This window comes from Lampetra fluviatilis, chromosome 78 (assembly GCF_964198595.1).
Source record: "Lampetra fluviatilis chromosome 78, kcLamFluv1.1, whole genome shotgun sequence".
In the NCBI taxonomy this organism is placed as follows: Eukaryota; Metazoa; Chordata; class Hyperoartia; order Petromyzontiformes; family Petromyzontidae; genus Lampetra; species Lampetra fluviatilis.
In genome coordinates, this window is record NC_136352.1 from 2,712,013 (window position 1) to 2,727,833 (window position 15,821).

At 49.6% G+C, this 15,821-nt stretch overlaps 1 protein-coding gene and 1 pseudogene across 1 annotated transcript in view; both read left to right on the forward strand.

Moving 5' to 3' along the window:
- The first annotated feature begins 1,454 nt into the window (after positions 1-1,454).
- LOC144953591 (uncharacterized) lies at positions 1,455-3,518 on the forward strand (annotated as a pseudogene).
- Positions 3,519-13,362: 9,844 nt separating this feature from the next.
- LOC144953592 (uncharacterized) overlaps positions 13,363-15,821 on the forward strand; it is a 74,276-nt gene continuing 71,817 nt past the window's right edge. The window contains exon 1 of the mRNA XM_078884163.1: positions 13,363-13,518. The gene's annotated coding sequence lies outside the window, so the exon portion shown is untranslated. The remainder of the gene's footprint in view (positions 13,519-15,821) is intronic.

The window sequence follows — 15,821 nt, forward strand, 5'->3', positions numbered from 1 at the left end:
CACCAATGCAATAAACCTTCTTGAGACGGCTTCCGGAATCAGTCCTTTTTATTTTCAACTTCCACAGTTACACTTCACACACTCCCCGTTGCTGACAGACAACAGAAAGCGGGCAGACTTCCCGCCAAGTCCCCACCGCGCACGTGGCACCCAGAGCCCCGTACGCGCGTGACTCCTGCTCTTCTCGTTCCCAAGTCTGCTCCCAACTTCTCTCTCCCTCTCTCTCTTAATCCCTTCGTCACGTGGTACCCCCCAGCCAATCCTCCGTAGACAGCGTTGACCGTTCCCGATGGTTCCCTGTCAATCCCGGGACCACGCCTCTGATCCGGCTTCCCATTAGCTGAGGCCCCGATTGTCCAGGCCAATCACCCCTGCTAACATGCCGTGATCACGCCGAGGCCATGCTCCCTGGCTCACCCCTTATTGGCTACAAAGCGGGACCGGCAAGCCAATCCCCACGTGAACCCTCTATGGCTGTTATTACACAAAGCTGTGAGTATTCATCGCCAAGGTCTAGTCCATTGCAAAGGTCTCGTCAAAAAAACAGGCAATAGTCTACATTATAGACTGCCAATACACTCGCCGAGGTTAAGAACCAGGCTACAGTCGTCATTATAGACTGCCAGTACGCTCACCGAGGTTAAGAACCAGGCTACAGTCTACATTAGTCGTTTTTTTCTTCTATTCACTTTATTTGTATTATTATTTTCTATCTACGTGACTTTACCGAAATAACCAAAGAATATGAATTCCTGCTGTCACGAAAGTTTTAAGTCAAGATTTTCCCAGGGAGGTGATCTTTTTCTAGAACATATGCAAGGCCCCATTTCATCATGGAATTCAACAGGTACAGAAATTTTTTTTATAAGAATGGAAACAGTCAGGAAATTAACACTGCACATATGCAGCTTAAGTTAGATCTGTTCATCCTCGCATTCAAGCTCATCTGAGCCTGGCTTCACACCTCTAAGTTGCAAATGAACATTAATTTATACATTTCTACATAATGCAAATAGTATTCTTTTCAACAGCCTTTGCTATGTTAGCTATTTTTTCTTAAATAAATATTCCTGTCGTAGCTAGACAACCAAAATTGTGTGCTTGGAGTTTTTGGTAAACATTAATTTTGAAGACACTAGGGTGTCCAGGCATATTTATGACCATTTGCCCTCGCATTGTGTGCCTTAACAGCCCGTGTGATGAATTGGGGAATCTCTTTCACTATATCATGAAAATATGAATATGTATAGATGTGTAAGTCATGTGACTGTGTATATATGCATTCCTCTGTGCCTCAATACTCACATAGATGGTGTGGACATGCTTTTCTGTTTGCAGCTGACGCTCTCTCTGCAGAATTGGCCTGATGGAGCAAAGGCACTCAGCGCAGTTCAGTACAAGAAGGAAACAATGCGACCAGCATGCAAACAGCACGGATCGTACTGGAAACTTGACACAGCACCAGAGAACACACAGGAGAGAAACCCTTAGAGTGCTGTCTGTGTGGGAAGGCATTTTCAGATTCATCTACTCTTAAACAACACCACAGAACACACACAGGAGATAAACCTTTTAAGTGCACTCTGTGTGGGAAGGCGTTTGCAAAGTCATCAAATCTTAAGACCCACCAGAGAACACACACAGGAGAGAAACCTTTTAAGTGCAGTGTGTGTAAAAAGGTGTTTGCACGGTCATCCATTCTTAAATCACACCAGAGAACACACAGGAGAGAAACCTTTTAAGTGCACTCTGTGTGGGAAGGCGTTTGCAATGTCATCAAATCTTAAGATCCACCAGACAACACACACAGGAAAGAAACCTTTCAAGTGCACTGTGTGTGAGAAGGCGTTTGCACAGTCATCACATCTTCAAAGACACCAGAGAGCACACACAGGAGAGAAACCCTTCAAGTGCACTGTGTGTGAGAAGGCATTTTCATGGTCGTAATATCTTCAGACCCACCAAAGAACACACACAGGAGAGAAACCTTTTAAGTACAGTGTGTGTGGGAAGGCGTTTGCAAAGTCATCAATTCTTAAATCACATCAGAGAACACACACAGGAGAGAAACCTTTCAAGTGCACTGTGTGTGAGAAGGCGTTTGCAAAGTCATCAATTCTTAAAAAACATCAGTGAACACACACGCATCAGAAAATCCACAAGAAGTGTAATCTGAAATCAGCTTGTGAAAGTCAAAGTGCTGCAATGACCCCATTGTTCATGAAACAAGAACCAGAAGACAACCCCAGCCTGGACACTTTGAAAGATATCAAGGTGAAATATGAAGAGGCGAAGGTGAAATGTGAAGAAGTAACAGTGAAGAGCGTAGAAGTGAAGGTTAAATTTGAAGATGATTCAACTCCAAAATCGGACCTTCACATAGATGGAGGCAATGTGAAGCAGGAACTAAATTCTGACTGTGAGGCAGAGCGAGGCAATTCCCAGGAGTTTGTGGATGTGGAGGTGTGGGTGGACTTCTTAGACAATCCAAAGTCAAATGGAGACCAGGTAGATGTGCAAGCTTCAGACAATTAAGCTCCAATGGATGCACCTTTGTCACAGGCCTTTCTAATGAATATAATGTGAAGTTGAACACTCAATTTCTAGGTTCAAACTGCAGTGTAAGAGTGGCCAGTATTTGTGAACCTGTGGGTTGGGGCGATCTCTAACCAGGAGTGACTCAAGTGTTTTGTATCATATCTCATCTTAGACACTCGATGGGTGCCCATAATGGGCATCTGCCCCTGTGTGCCACAAGGTGACCGTTCACTGGCCTGCATGTGGATATGAGTTTGTAAGTCGGGGGCGATGATTGATATGCCAGTCGGATTTGAACCTTGAACCTCTGCAACAAATAGAGAATGTACTACTACTTGGCTTCCCTCTATGAGAGTGCTGCACATATAGGCCTAATCTCGTCAGAGATAAACTTGTAAATCCGTTGCAACGTGACGCAGTACATTTCAGTATAGTAATAAAATGTTGCCAATGTGCATTTTGATTATTTTACCTGTCTGATTTTGTACGTATATACAACATTTTGTATATTAATGTCAAACATGGAATATGTGATGTCAGGACAAAGTATCTGTTTTGGTGGTAACCTGTACAAAAACTCACGTGAGAGCTGTTATTTTTGTGATACGAGTCAAAGGGTATTTTTGTGAATCAGGACGCATCTGACTGGGGCAACTCATTGTCTTTGAAATCGGGAGCATAGTCGGATCATTCATCAGTTAAGGTATGCCACTTACAAGTTACGTATAGGAGATACATTCTCCACAAGAACACTAATTATCATTTTGTATTACGTATACATTTTGTCGAACTGAGACTTGAAATGGACCTTGCCGATGAACATCAGTTGAAGCAAGCCGGACTGTTGAGACATTGTACACCAAAACCAGTCCACAGGTGGCTTGTACTGAACACATGTGTAGTGCCATAAGAGGGGAGGGGCTGCTGGGGGCTCTGGGATCCTAGGCAGATAAGCCCTCGGCACCAGGCTCTCGGATCCCAGGCACCTCAAACAGTTAAGCCCCTTGGCGCCACCAACGGGGGTGCTGTGCGTGCTCTGTGGGATATCTGGGGGCACACACAACCCCTCCCCTCGTTGGGGACGATGCATAAAAGGGCAGCTCCCTGGCCGATCGGGGCCAGTTGCAGCTCAAGACCCAAGACCAGCCAGCTTAGGACCCTGGACCCCCTCGTCCCGCTTGTCCTTGTGTAACAAAGGACTCGATCCTGGGTCTGTCTCCGTTGTCCTTTATTCGGGTTCTTACACTTTTCCCACACGGCCCTCGCTCAGAGCTCTCCCCCTGGCAGCTCCATAGCTGCTCTCGCTCCCGTAGCCTCCACACCTCTGCAGCTCCGCTGCAGATCCCCTGTGCAGTCCTCCGGCTGCCTTCACTGCAGCTCCACCGCTGCCCTCACTGCAGCTCCGCCGCTGCCCGTCGTTCCTCCGCGCTTGGTCACCACTGGCCGACGGTGCCACGTCTTACTTCCCCGTGTGTGTGGCGATCTCGCCACTCCTCGACCTCCGCCCTGCGTGGCCTCACTCTAACTGTCTCCCACACTCTCCCGTCTCTTCCGGTATCTCTCCCTTAAGACTTCACCCCTCTCTCACACGTGACCTAACTCCTCCCCCCCATGACGTCATATCCGCGAAGCCGTTTACGCCCGCATTACACCACCCTCCCCGTAGAGAAAATCCAGCCGACCTCGGCTGAACAATAACGAGTCAAGTAATGCGAGCGAACACAACCATCACACATTCAAGGACAACGAAGCATACAATAAATATAACAACAACAAAACACAACAGTAAAATTTAACGAAATGTAAGGGACTTTGAGCGCGTTCGGGTCGCCGGTCCGTCCCGGACGGGCGGCGGCCCTCCTGCAGACCGGGAACGTGACGGGGTTTTAGGAGCGACAAGATGAAGTCCTCCTGTCGCTATTGGAGGCCCATCAACGTCCCGGTCCCGTGTCCCTGAAGGCCCAGCGTCGGGGGTGCGTCGCGATCGTGTCTGCGACGGGGTCGGAAGGGCGGCGGTGCTCGGAGTCCCCGCAGCCGTGGTAGGCACACCCCGAGCAGAGTCTCCTGTCTCCAGCAATGTCACGGCCGGCTTGTCTGTAAAAGGCACGACAGGCGCTCTTGCAAGGTCAACAGGCACAGGCAAGGATGAGTCGGCAGCCACAGACCCCGGCAAGGCAACATCGGGAGATGACGCATCATCTCGAGGGGCCACATATGGTTTCAAGCGCGACGTGTGAACGAACCAACGCCGAGATCCAAACCGAACACGCGCAGACTGTGGGTTGGGAACCTCGATGAGGCGGACCGGCCCTTGCCATGGTTTGTGTAATTTAGGAGAGGTACCTGGCCGCACCTGCGGGCAATGGAGCCAGGCCATGTCCCCCACCTTCCAGGGGCACTCCCCCTTCGAGCGTCGAGCACACCGCTCGTTCCGGGCCTGGGCTTTGGCAGTAGCCATGCGGGCCCCCTCCCATGCCTCAGTAACCCGGCGAACGGTATCCCGAATGTAATCAGGAAGAGGCTTAGCAGGTCCCCTCACTCCAGTTCCCAACTGCACATCCATTGGCGGCACGTTCTCGCGACCGTACATAAGGAAAAACGGCGAATATCCTGTAGCCGCATGCGGCGTCATTCGGTATGCCGAAAGTACCCCAGGGATATGCAAATCCCAATCCGATTGTTTTTCACTCGCGGTGTGACACAACATTGCGGACAATGTCCGATTCAGCCGTTCGACCATACCATCCGTTTGCGGATGGTAGGGAGATGTCCGTATCTTTTTAGTTCCAAGAGCCGCGCACACCTCCCCCAACAATTTAGAAGAAAAATTACGGCCTTGGTCTGTGAGGAGCCTCTCCGGCGCCCCCTTGTCCATAACGTACCCGAATAGAAAGGCATCTGTGATAGACGCCGCTGACTGGTCAGGCAAAGGCCAGGCCATCGGCCAGCGGGAGAGGTACTCCACCCCAACTAGCAAGTATTTATTTCCCTTAGCGGATGGCGGGAAGGGTCCCAAAATGTCCAACGCCACCAATTCGTTAACTCTAGACACCTGAATAGACTGTATGGGCGGCATATATGGTTGTTTAGGTGGTTTTCGGCGGGCACAATCGGGACACGCGCGAACGTGACCGACCACATCCGTTGTCATGCCGTGCCAAAAATAGTCTCGCTGCAGCGTCAATAGGGTCTTCTGCACCCCCAGATGTAAAAGCGTGTCCCCATGCAGAGTCCTAATCAACTCGTACCGCAAGGATGCCGGTACAACCAGACGCCAGCGTTCCTGTAACCCTTCCCTCCACATCAGCAGACCATCGCGGAGAGCGGTTTCCGGCATACCCCCCGTACCCAGTCCCCCACTCTTCTTCGCAGTCCAATTCCGTAACGAGACCAATGAACCATCCAACATTTGTTCCCGAATCCACACAGCCCTTGGAAGATTCAGAATCCCATCAGCCGGTCCCGGCTCCTTTGGAGCTTCAGGCACGTCGACCGCCAACGCAACAGGCTGAGGGGGTTGCTGAATCGGCGCACATCTATGCGTCCCCGACGCGCACGCGCAAGGGGATCGCTGCGGCAACCTAGAAAGCGTGTCCGCATTCGCGTGACGCACCCCCTTCCGATGGTGAATTTGGAAGGAAAATTCTTGCAGCGTGTCCAACCACCGCACCAACTGGCCGGATGGTTGGTCCATCTTAAGAGCATACTGCAAGGCCGCATGATCCATGCGAACAATAAACGAACGACTGTAGAGATACGGTCGAAATTGGCGGAGAAAGAAAACAATAGCCAAAAGTTCCCTGCGTGTGACGCAGTAGCGAGTTTCTGCGGGAGACAAAACCCGGCTACCATACGCCACCACGCGATCCACACCACCTTTTGATTGAGACAACACGGCCCCAATGCCCGTGTCACTCGCATCCGTATCCAGAATGAAGGGGTGATCGAAATCAGGATAATCTAACGTCGGTGCCGTAGCCAGTCGATCGCGCAGGCCCTGAAACGCCGCTTCTTCCGGCGGTCCCCAAGCAAATTTCCTTCCTTTACCCGTAAGGAGGTGCAAGGGCCTCGCGATCGTCGCGAAATCCGGAACAAACCTCCGATAGTATGAGGCAAACCCCAAAAAGCGACGTACATCCCCCACCGTGGCCGGGGTTGGCCAGTCACGGACGCATGCTGTCTTGTCCGGATCCGTGGCCACCCCGTCCGCACTTACGATGTGCCCCAAATAGCGCACGGACCGTTGCAGTAGGTGACATTTCTTTGGCTTAAATTTCAAATTTGCGGAACGCATCCTGGCGAACACCCCCTCCAACCGCAGTAAATGCTCATCAAATGTGCGGCTGAAGACGATAATATCATCTAAATATATCAGACATGTCTCCCACTGCAACCCCGTTAACACCAACTCCATCAACCTTTGAAATGTGGCAGGGGCAGCATTCAGCCCCATCGGAAGACAATTAAATTGGAATAACCCCTGCGGCGTACGGAAAGCAGTCTTCTCCCGCGAGGGCTCGTCAAGGGGAAGCTGCCAGAATCCCGAAGAGAGATCTAGCGTTGAAAAGAACTTCGCCCCCGACAAGGCATCGAGGGAGTCGTCCATACGCGGCAGGGGGTACGCATCTGCCACAGACACTTTATTCAATTTTCGAAAGTCGACACAAAATCGCAATTTGCCATCCTTTTTAACCAAAACAACAGGCGCGCCCCATGGGCTGTTAGATGGAGATATTATGTCCGCAGCCAACATGTCATCCACTGCCCCTCGAACCTGATCTCGCTCCGCCGGACTCATCCGATGCGAGTTCAACCGAATAGGGGCAGCGTCCCCTGTGTCAATATGATGGTAAAGCAACGAGGTGCGTCCCAAGTCCAAATCGTCGGAGCTAAACACATCAGAATAGCTCAATAATAATTTACGAAGCACACAACGTTGTTCACCGGAAAGGGAAGAATTTTCCCCACACAATTCGGCGATCCAGCGATTATCAGCGGCACCAGGACCTGAAACACCACCAACCACGACCTGGCTGCCCAGATGATCTTGTGCCGTAAACGCCGTAGTGGCATGTGCCACAACCGTACCAGCCGGCACACACACATTTTCGGTACTTGCATTAAGCACCTGCAGAAACGGCTGCTGGTCAGGCCGGACAATAGTTTGCGCCCCAACGAGCGCCGCTCCGCCCGTTATAGTGGCGGACGGCGACAACAAAATCCCAATTGCACCCTGACGACCAGGTACAGGCTTCCCATATCGCAAGGGGATAAGCATCTGTGAGCCAGGTGGAATATCAACAGATACCTCGGACAGCGCCTGCACCTGAGCGACCGGAGCAGGTCGCCCCCAGGGCGACGGTAGAAATGTAATTTTTCGCCCACCCGGTAATTCAATGCAGTTTTGATTAAATTCGAATTAGAATGGGCATCTTGGCCAGGAAGTCAGTTCCCAACAAGCAAGGAACCCCGAGGGACCTCGAAATTAACACAATTCCCGAGGCCGACACTCCCCCGATAGATATTGTAGCGTCCACCTGGCCCACAATGCCCATGCTACCCCCGTTGGCAGCGACGCAGGAATCGTAAACCGGATACACGGCCTCAGGTGGGATGTTCAACAGATGGAAAATGACATCCGATATAATGGTCGCGGACGCCCCGGAATCCACTAACACACGTACGTCCACCCCTTGTATAGAACCAGGTACAGTGGACGAACCAGTAGCGGCCGCGATGACCCGCCGTGCCAATTTACGCCACTGCGTTACCGAGCGACGTGGCCCAGTCGATGGCCTCCCCCCGTTATTAACAACACCCGGATCGCACGACAGCGGTGATGAGTGAGGTGTCAAGCCTTGCCGGGTGTCTGGTGCGCACCGACTTGCCTGTCCTGGAGGATCCTTCCGTGGCACGTCCGCTGACGAGGCCTCCTGCTGGGGCGGACCCGGGACGCGGGCCCAGCAGTCCCTGGTGTAATGGCCTTTACGGCCGCAGCGGAAGCAGTCGATGTTGCGCCCCGCCGCAGGCACCCCGTCCCGACGCTCCCGTGGCGGTGGCGCAGATTGCGGCCCCAGCGTACTGCGGGCCGATCACTGAGCAGAGGCGGCTGTCAGCTCCTGCGGGCCCCCCCCGTCAGGAACGTACACCGCCTTCTTGGGATCCCATCCCGCGGCACCTCCCTCGACGATGGGCCCCCCCGTCCACGCCGTGACTTGCTTCCAACGGCGCAGGTTGAACTGGGCATCAAGACATTTAGCGGCCGCCCGGGACGTAATCTTTTTGTGGCCACACACCGGCATAGGAATCCCCAAATCCCGGGACAGCTCGAGCATCTTACCCAAGATGAGAGGTTCGAGCAGGTCAGGCTCCGTCTCCGGGTATGCAGCCATGGCCAACTCCAATACCGCACCCCTGTATGCCACCGGCGACTCCTCGGGTGCTCGCTGACGTTGAACAAACCGGCGATGAGCATCATCCGGTGGCTCATATGCATCTGCCATCTCGTCGAAAACTCCTCTCAATGTTTTCTTCTTCTCTGCCTTTATGGAGCGGAAGAATCTCACCGACTCGTCATCGAGAAGAGTCGGTAAAACCTCCAATGCCTCAGCGTCCGTCCACCTTGCTGAGCGTACCGCCGCCAGAAATCTGCAGGCGAAAGCACTCCAATCGCCCCCGATGGAGAATTCTTTGACGGTCGTGAGATGACGACTGCGACTCCTTGTTGCACCGTCCTCAGCCGATGACTCACCAGGCGTCGCATCGCAACGTGTTCAAGATGGCGGCCTCTCGCCGCGGAGAGCGCCATTCTTCTCCTGCCACGCCCAAGATGGCATCTTCTTGCCGCGTGGCCAATGGCGCCGACAGCGGAGGCAAGGCAGCGACCTGCGGACCTCCATCGGCTCTCCCCAACGCCGTCCTCGGCGTGACGAGCTCGCACAATTGCGCGAGCACGATTTTCAGCGTCTTCAGCTGCGCCGCCATCTGCCTCCATCGCCAATCCGCGTCCTCTGGTGCAGACGGGTCCACCGACGCGGCGACATCTTGGACTCCCGGACCCGCACTTGTTCCCGCACGGATCTCCTCCATCGCAGGCAGGTCGACCGCCCGAGGAAGGTCGTCTTCGTCGGATGATGTAGCAGATGATGGCGCAGGAATATTCTTTCTTCTGAGCTGTTTTGACATGCCGTTTCACTTCTGACACCAGTGTAATAAAGGACTCGATCCTGGGTCTGTCTCCGTTGTCCTTTATTCGGGTTCTTACACTTTTCCCACACGGCCCTCGCTCAGAGCTCTCCCCTTGGCAGCTCCATAGCTGCTCTCGCTCCCGTAGCCTCCACACCTCTGCAGCTCTGCTGCAGATCCCCTGTGCAGTCCTCCAGCTGCCCTCACTGCAGCTCCACCGCTGCCTGTCGTTCCTCCGCGCTTGGTCACCGCTGGCCGACGGTGCCAAGTCTTACTTCCCCGTGTGTGTGGCGATCTCGCCACTCCTCGACCTCCGCCCTGCGTGGCCTCACTCTAACTCTGTCTCCCACACTCTCCCGTCTCTTCCGGTATCTCTCCCTTAAGACCTCACCCCTCTCTCACACGTGACCTAACTCCTCCCCCCCATGACATCATATCCGCGAAGCCGTTTACGCCCGCATTACACCTGTAAGGGCCGGGACACTGTGAGGGCCAGTGGTGGGACTCTGGGACTCCCGGCTCTACGTCCTTGTAAGGGCGAGTTCCGAGGAAGCCAGAGTCCAGACCCGCACCTTGGCTGGGTCGGGTCAATTAGCCTCCCCTAGGGTAATTGCAGCCGGAGGACCCCAGAGCGTAGCCAGAGTAGTGTATCTAGGCTGTGTACCTAGGCTGTAACAGAGTATCAGGACTGTTGGAGTGTTTTATTGTAATAAAGAAGATACCTCTACAAGTGTCTCCGGAAACCATTACACATGCATTCCTAAAAGGCCGTGGTATTTATAGTTTGTGTAAAACATTCCTTTGTTTCGTGTAGAGAACGTTGAATGAAAGATGTCTGCCGATCTGTTTTTTCTCAAGGAGGTACTTTAAAGAGCACATTTGAAGGCATCGTGGATTTTTGTTACAGATTTGTATTCTAGCCTAGGTTTTATTGAATTTTAACTTCTATTTAAATAAAACTTTAGATATATCTGTCTGCATTGATATCCCACCTTGTTTACCACATGTTTACTTAAATATGTAGACGCTCCCTCTGAAGACGTCACCTCAAATTAACGAGTGGGTTACGTCAGGGCCTCCCCCTCTCTCTGGCTTGTGATGTCACCAAGAGCAGAACTCGCCTCCACGGAATCTAACGACTGCACTGTCTTGGAATGCATTTACACAGTAATCAAATCTTCACAACTGCCAGGGAACACACATTAAAAACCACTTGATGTACACTTGGAAGGCCTTTTGAATTGTCTTGAAACTGAAACACGCGTCAGGTCTACAAGGAGCAGAGTCTGAGATTGACGTGAAATTTGAAGTTCCATAAGCCCATCGTTTGTGATGCAAGGACCCAATAAAGATGGCAGCTGGGAAACGTCACCATTCGTGAAGGTGACCTGTGAAGGCTCCAGGGTTTGACTTCCAGGTCGCTAATGGAGCCCGATACGAATCACAGCCATTTGTGGATGTGGAGGTTTGGGAGGACTTTTCGGACAATGTAGAGAGTAGAAGCAGACAGCATGTGTGACCATAAGTGTTGGGTAGACCTGTAACCAAGAGCATGACACACGGTTTCCCAATGTTTATTTCAATTGTTTAGTTTTTAGTTGATTTGGAATACAGTACTTATTTAAATTGTAATGTAAATTTTAGTTGACGTTTACCTAACGCCATTACTTGGGTAAGGCTTAAGTATTGAATATCGCGTTTTTAGCTGTCGCGTGGCACTTTCCAAGAACATAACCTCCGATATTCAAGGGGCGGCTGTATTTTCTGTCGATCGAGTACAGCAGAGGAGTACGGATTTTCACCAGAAACAAGATCCCTGCTTTCTTGATGTAATTAAGGCCTATGGTACCCTAAAAAGGCTTGGTGCTTTGGGTTCCTTGATTTCGATGTCTCTGCCTCTGCTCACATTCGTTGAGGATTTTTATGATTTTGGGCAGGCCCATCTAAAGTTGCGTGACCAGGAGTTGGAACCATTTCCTGTTCAACTCGGCGTGTGACAGAAATTCACTCTGGCCCAATGCATTACATTTGTAATGTGAGGTTACACCTGGATAATAATGATGGCCTCTGCCGGCCTCAGCCCGCAACCAATGGGGAGTCGAGTTAGGGGCGTAGCCCTGGAGCCGTACATTAGCTTCGGGAAAGTTCCAGGGGTGTGGCTGAGGATTGGCTGCGGGGCATCACGTGGGCCAGGGATTTAAAGGAGCGGAGAAGCCACGCTGGTGCCGTGGTCCGGAGCCTGCCACGTGGCGGGCCCCGCAGTCTCTCTCGCTGTCAGCCAACAGCGTGAAGGAGCAAGGGAACTGGAGGAACGAATGTGGTGGAAGCTGTGAACGAAACTGAATAAAGAATTCTCAATTGACGACGTCGTCTCAATGGGGTTTATTACACATTACATAGCATCTTCAATAATTATGTAGTTTGAGAAGCTCACAATGGCCATATAAATGAATTGCATTCGTCGCGGTTAAAAATAATATGCTTATCGATGACTGGTTATAGTTAAGGGATTATATTGGTAGGAGCGAAGTGAACCAGCCTACAATAGATTATATCGTCCGTCCGTCCGATGTCCGATTAGGTGTAGCAACATCGCCCCCTACTGCAAACACTTGGCAGGACCCTACAAAAACCTTTAGACTCAGTGAGGCTTTCCTGGCTAAACAAGTGTAACATTCCCTTATAATTCCCTGAGATAGTGTTTAATTAAAACATTTAAATTAAAAATTAACTCACAGCGGCCTAAAGCCTACAGCTAGGCCTAAAGCCTAGAACTAGGCCTCAAACTCTCCCTTCGTATCGTACCCCCGCCATTTCATTTTATTATAGCCATTCGTTTGTTCGTTCCTACCAGCCCACCCCGCAGGGACCTGTTTCCCTGCTGGTCAGCCCTGTTGCATCTGCTGATGATCTGGTAATGGCTACTCAATGAGATGGCTGGCTGAGGTGCCATCTCTTGTTTTGCCTGACACACACAGTAACAATAACAACAACCGCCATTCGCCACTAAGTGGCGGTCACGTCACCATGGCGCTTGTGCCAAGCTATGTGCACGGGGTAGACCCAGGTGCCATGGGTCGACTGACTCAGTTGACTGGCCGATGCACCATCTGTACCCCCGACTGTGCCAACACAGTGTACACACACACAGTGTACACGCACAGGGTACACACACACAGTTTGTACACACACAGTGTATACACACACATTGTATACACAGTGTACACACACACACAGTGTGTACACACACACAGTTTGTACACACACAGTTTGTACACACACAGTTTGTACACACACAGTTTGTACACACACAGTGTACACACACACAGTTTGTACACGCACAGGGTACACACACACAGTTTGTACACACACAGTGTACACACACACAGTTTGTACACACACAGTTTGTACACATAGTGTACACACACACAGTGACGTCACCACTCATTAACTCGTCGGCGTGAGACGCCAGGGAAAGCTGTTCCCCGCTAGTGACGTCATGTCACCAAGATATTCAATCCCCCCCCTCCACCGCGCTTTTGACTGGCGGTTCATTAACATAATTTATTCATGAAAACCGTCGCTATTTCATTGCGACGGGTTCAGCAGCCAAGCCCAGTCACCCCACGTGGGCCCGACTCATTAACATAATTTATTCAATTACACCGCTGCTCGTTGGGGGAGGGGATTGTGTGATGAACCCCGCTAGTGACGTCATGTCACCTCCTGCTGCCGCGTGACGTCACGAGACACCAGGAGGCTGCCAGTCCACACGCGCGCTCACTGAGATCCGAGGTGAGAAGTTGACATCGTGGTGGTTGTTGTTGTGGTTGTTGTTGTGGTTGTTGTTGATGTTGTTTACCCAGGTAGAGCCTCGCTCCGTCTCTCTCGGAGGGATATCAATTGAGTAGCAGCGAGGATGGAATCGATGTCCAGTTTGGAACATTACAACGCGGGGCCTAGCCATGCGGGGCCTTGCCTCCTGCCCTCACCTGATTGCATTTGCTTTAATTCTCTGTTCTTTCGGTAAAGTCACGTAGAAGGGAAATAATAAAAACAAAACATAATAAAATAATTCTCACGACGTTTCGACTGCTTGCGTTGTGGCCGAAACGTCGTGAGAATTATTTTATTATGTTTTGTTTTTATTATTTCCCTTCTACGTGGTGACTTTACCGAAAGAACCAAGAAGATGAATCCCTTCAGTCACGAAAGAAGCTTTAAATCGAAATTTAATTCTCTGCTTAAGTTTAATTTGTCTTCATCTGACTCACTACTTCATGAGACCTCCTTTGCCAGTAGCACAATATAAGAAGAGGTTTCCCCCCCTTTTTTTGGCAACAAAACAGGTGTTAAGGTTCGATTTAAAGCTTTCGTGACTGCAGGTCTTAAGGTGTTTAAACATCGAACTGAAACCTTTAGCAAGGATTCATATTAAATTTCGATTTAAAGCTTTCGTGACTGCAGGGATTCATCTTCTTGGTTCTTTCGGTAAAGTCACGTAGATAAAACATTACAATTTAATAAAAATAAAATAAAAATCACGACGTCGTGATTTTTATTTTAAAATTAATAAAAGTAAAATAAAAATCACGACGTCGTGATTTTTATTTTCAATAAAAAACTGCAGAAGAAAAAGATTAAATGTGGATATCTACATAAAATGATGATATTATAAACACACTATCCTAAAAATACAGCACCATATTTTAACACTAAAGCAGTCACTGACTCGCAACAACCTGCAATCATCAGTGACAGAGTTAATTTCGGGTAAAATCAATGAAAATGGGGTATGCCGATAGCATAAAATGAGATGTGATAGAGCAAATCTGAGATCAGATTTGGAATCGGCAGTCAAGGCCAGAAAAACATGTTTTTTTTGTTGACCAGTGTTATTGTGATTAAAATGCAAACAAAAAACATGCTCTGATTGTAAATGCATTGTCTGTGAAAATGATTGGTCCACACCAGAGACAGCTTTCCTTAGAGCCTAGTCTCACATGGTGTTGGACCAGATGACGCCAAAAGGCGCACAACTCAAGGACAAAGCACCATCAGAGTATGCGAGCTCGGGGTCAAGCATTTACACCATTGGAACCTCATTTGCCAGTAGCAAAATATGATAATTGTTTTTTTACCCTTTTATCTGACAACAAAACTGACACCTGCACACATTATCAGAGTTATGTTTTTTGTTTGCATTCCGACTGCAGTTATTGTGGTCAATGCAAACATGACTCCTTGTAAAAAAAGGTGTCAGTTTTGTTGCCAGATAAAAGGGTAAAAAACCAATTATCTTATTAGTATATGCATTGTCTGTGAAAATGATTGGTCCACACCAGAGACAGCTTTCTTTCGAGTCTAGTCTCAAACAGTGTTAGATCAGTGGACGCCAAAAGGCGTACAGCACAAAGACAACACACTATCATAACAATGAGAGCTCGGGGTGAGCAGCTACATCATGGGACCTCCTTTGCCAGCGTCAAAATATAAGAAGAGGTTTTCCCCTACATCATGGGACCTCCTTTTCCAGTACCAAAATCTACTAATAGGGGTTTTCCCCTTTTTTCTGGCAACAAAACTGACACTTTTTGCAAGGAATCATGCTTACATTAACCACAATACTTGCAGTCAAATGCAAACAAAAAACAATACTCTGATAATTTAGGCATTGTCTTTGAAACTGATTGGTCCACACCAGAGACAGCTTTCTTTAGAGACTAGTCTCATATGGTGTTCGACCAGATGACTCGTCATCTGGTCGAATAGATTTATACAATTTTTTGTCTAGGAATATTTTTTGTATACGATGTCTCCCTGTTTATTTCTATTTTTAGTTTATTTGGAATACAGTCCAGTACTTATTTCAGTTGTGATGTTGTGAATTTTTAGTTGACGTTTACCAAACGCCATCACTTAGATCAGTCTTAAGTTTAGAATGTTGCGCTTTTAGCTTTCGCGCGGCAATTAACAAGAACGTAACCGCCACGATATGTAAATTTTGCTTTATTTTATGTCTATTGATGCAGCAAAGGTGTACGGATTTTCAACAGAAGCAAGATCTCTGCATTCTTGATTTAATTAAGGCCTATTGT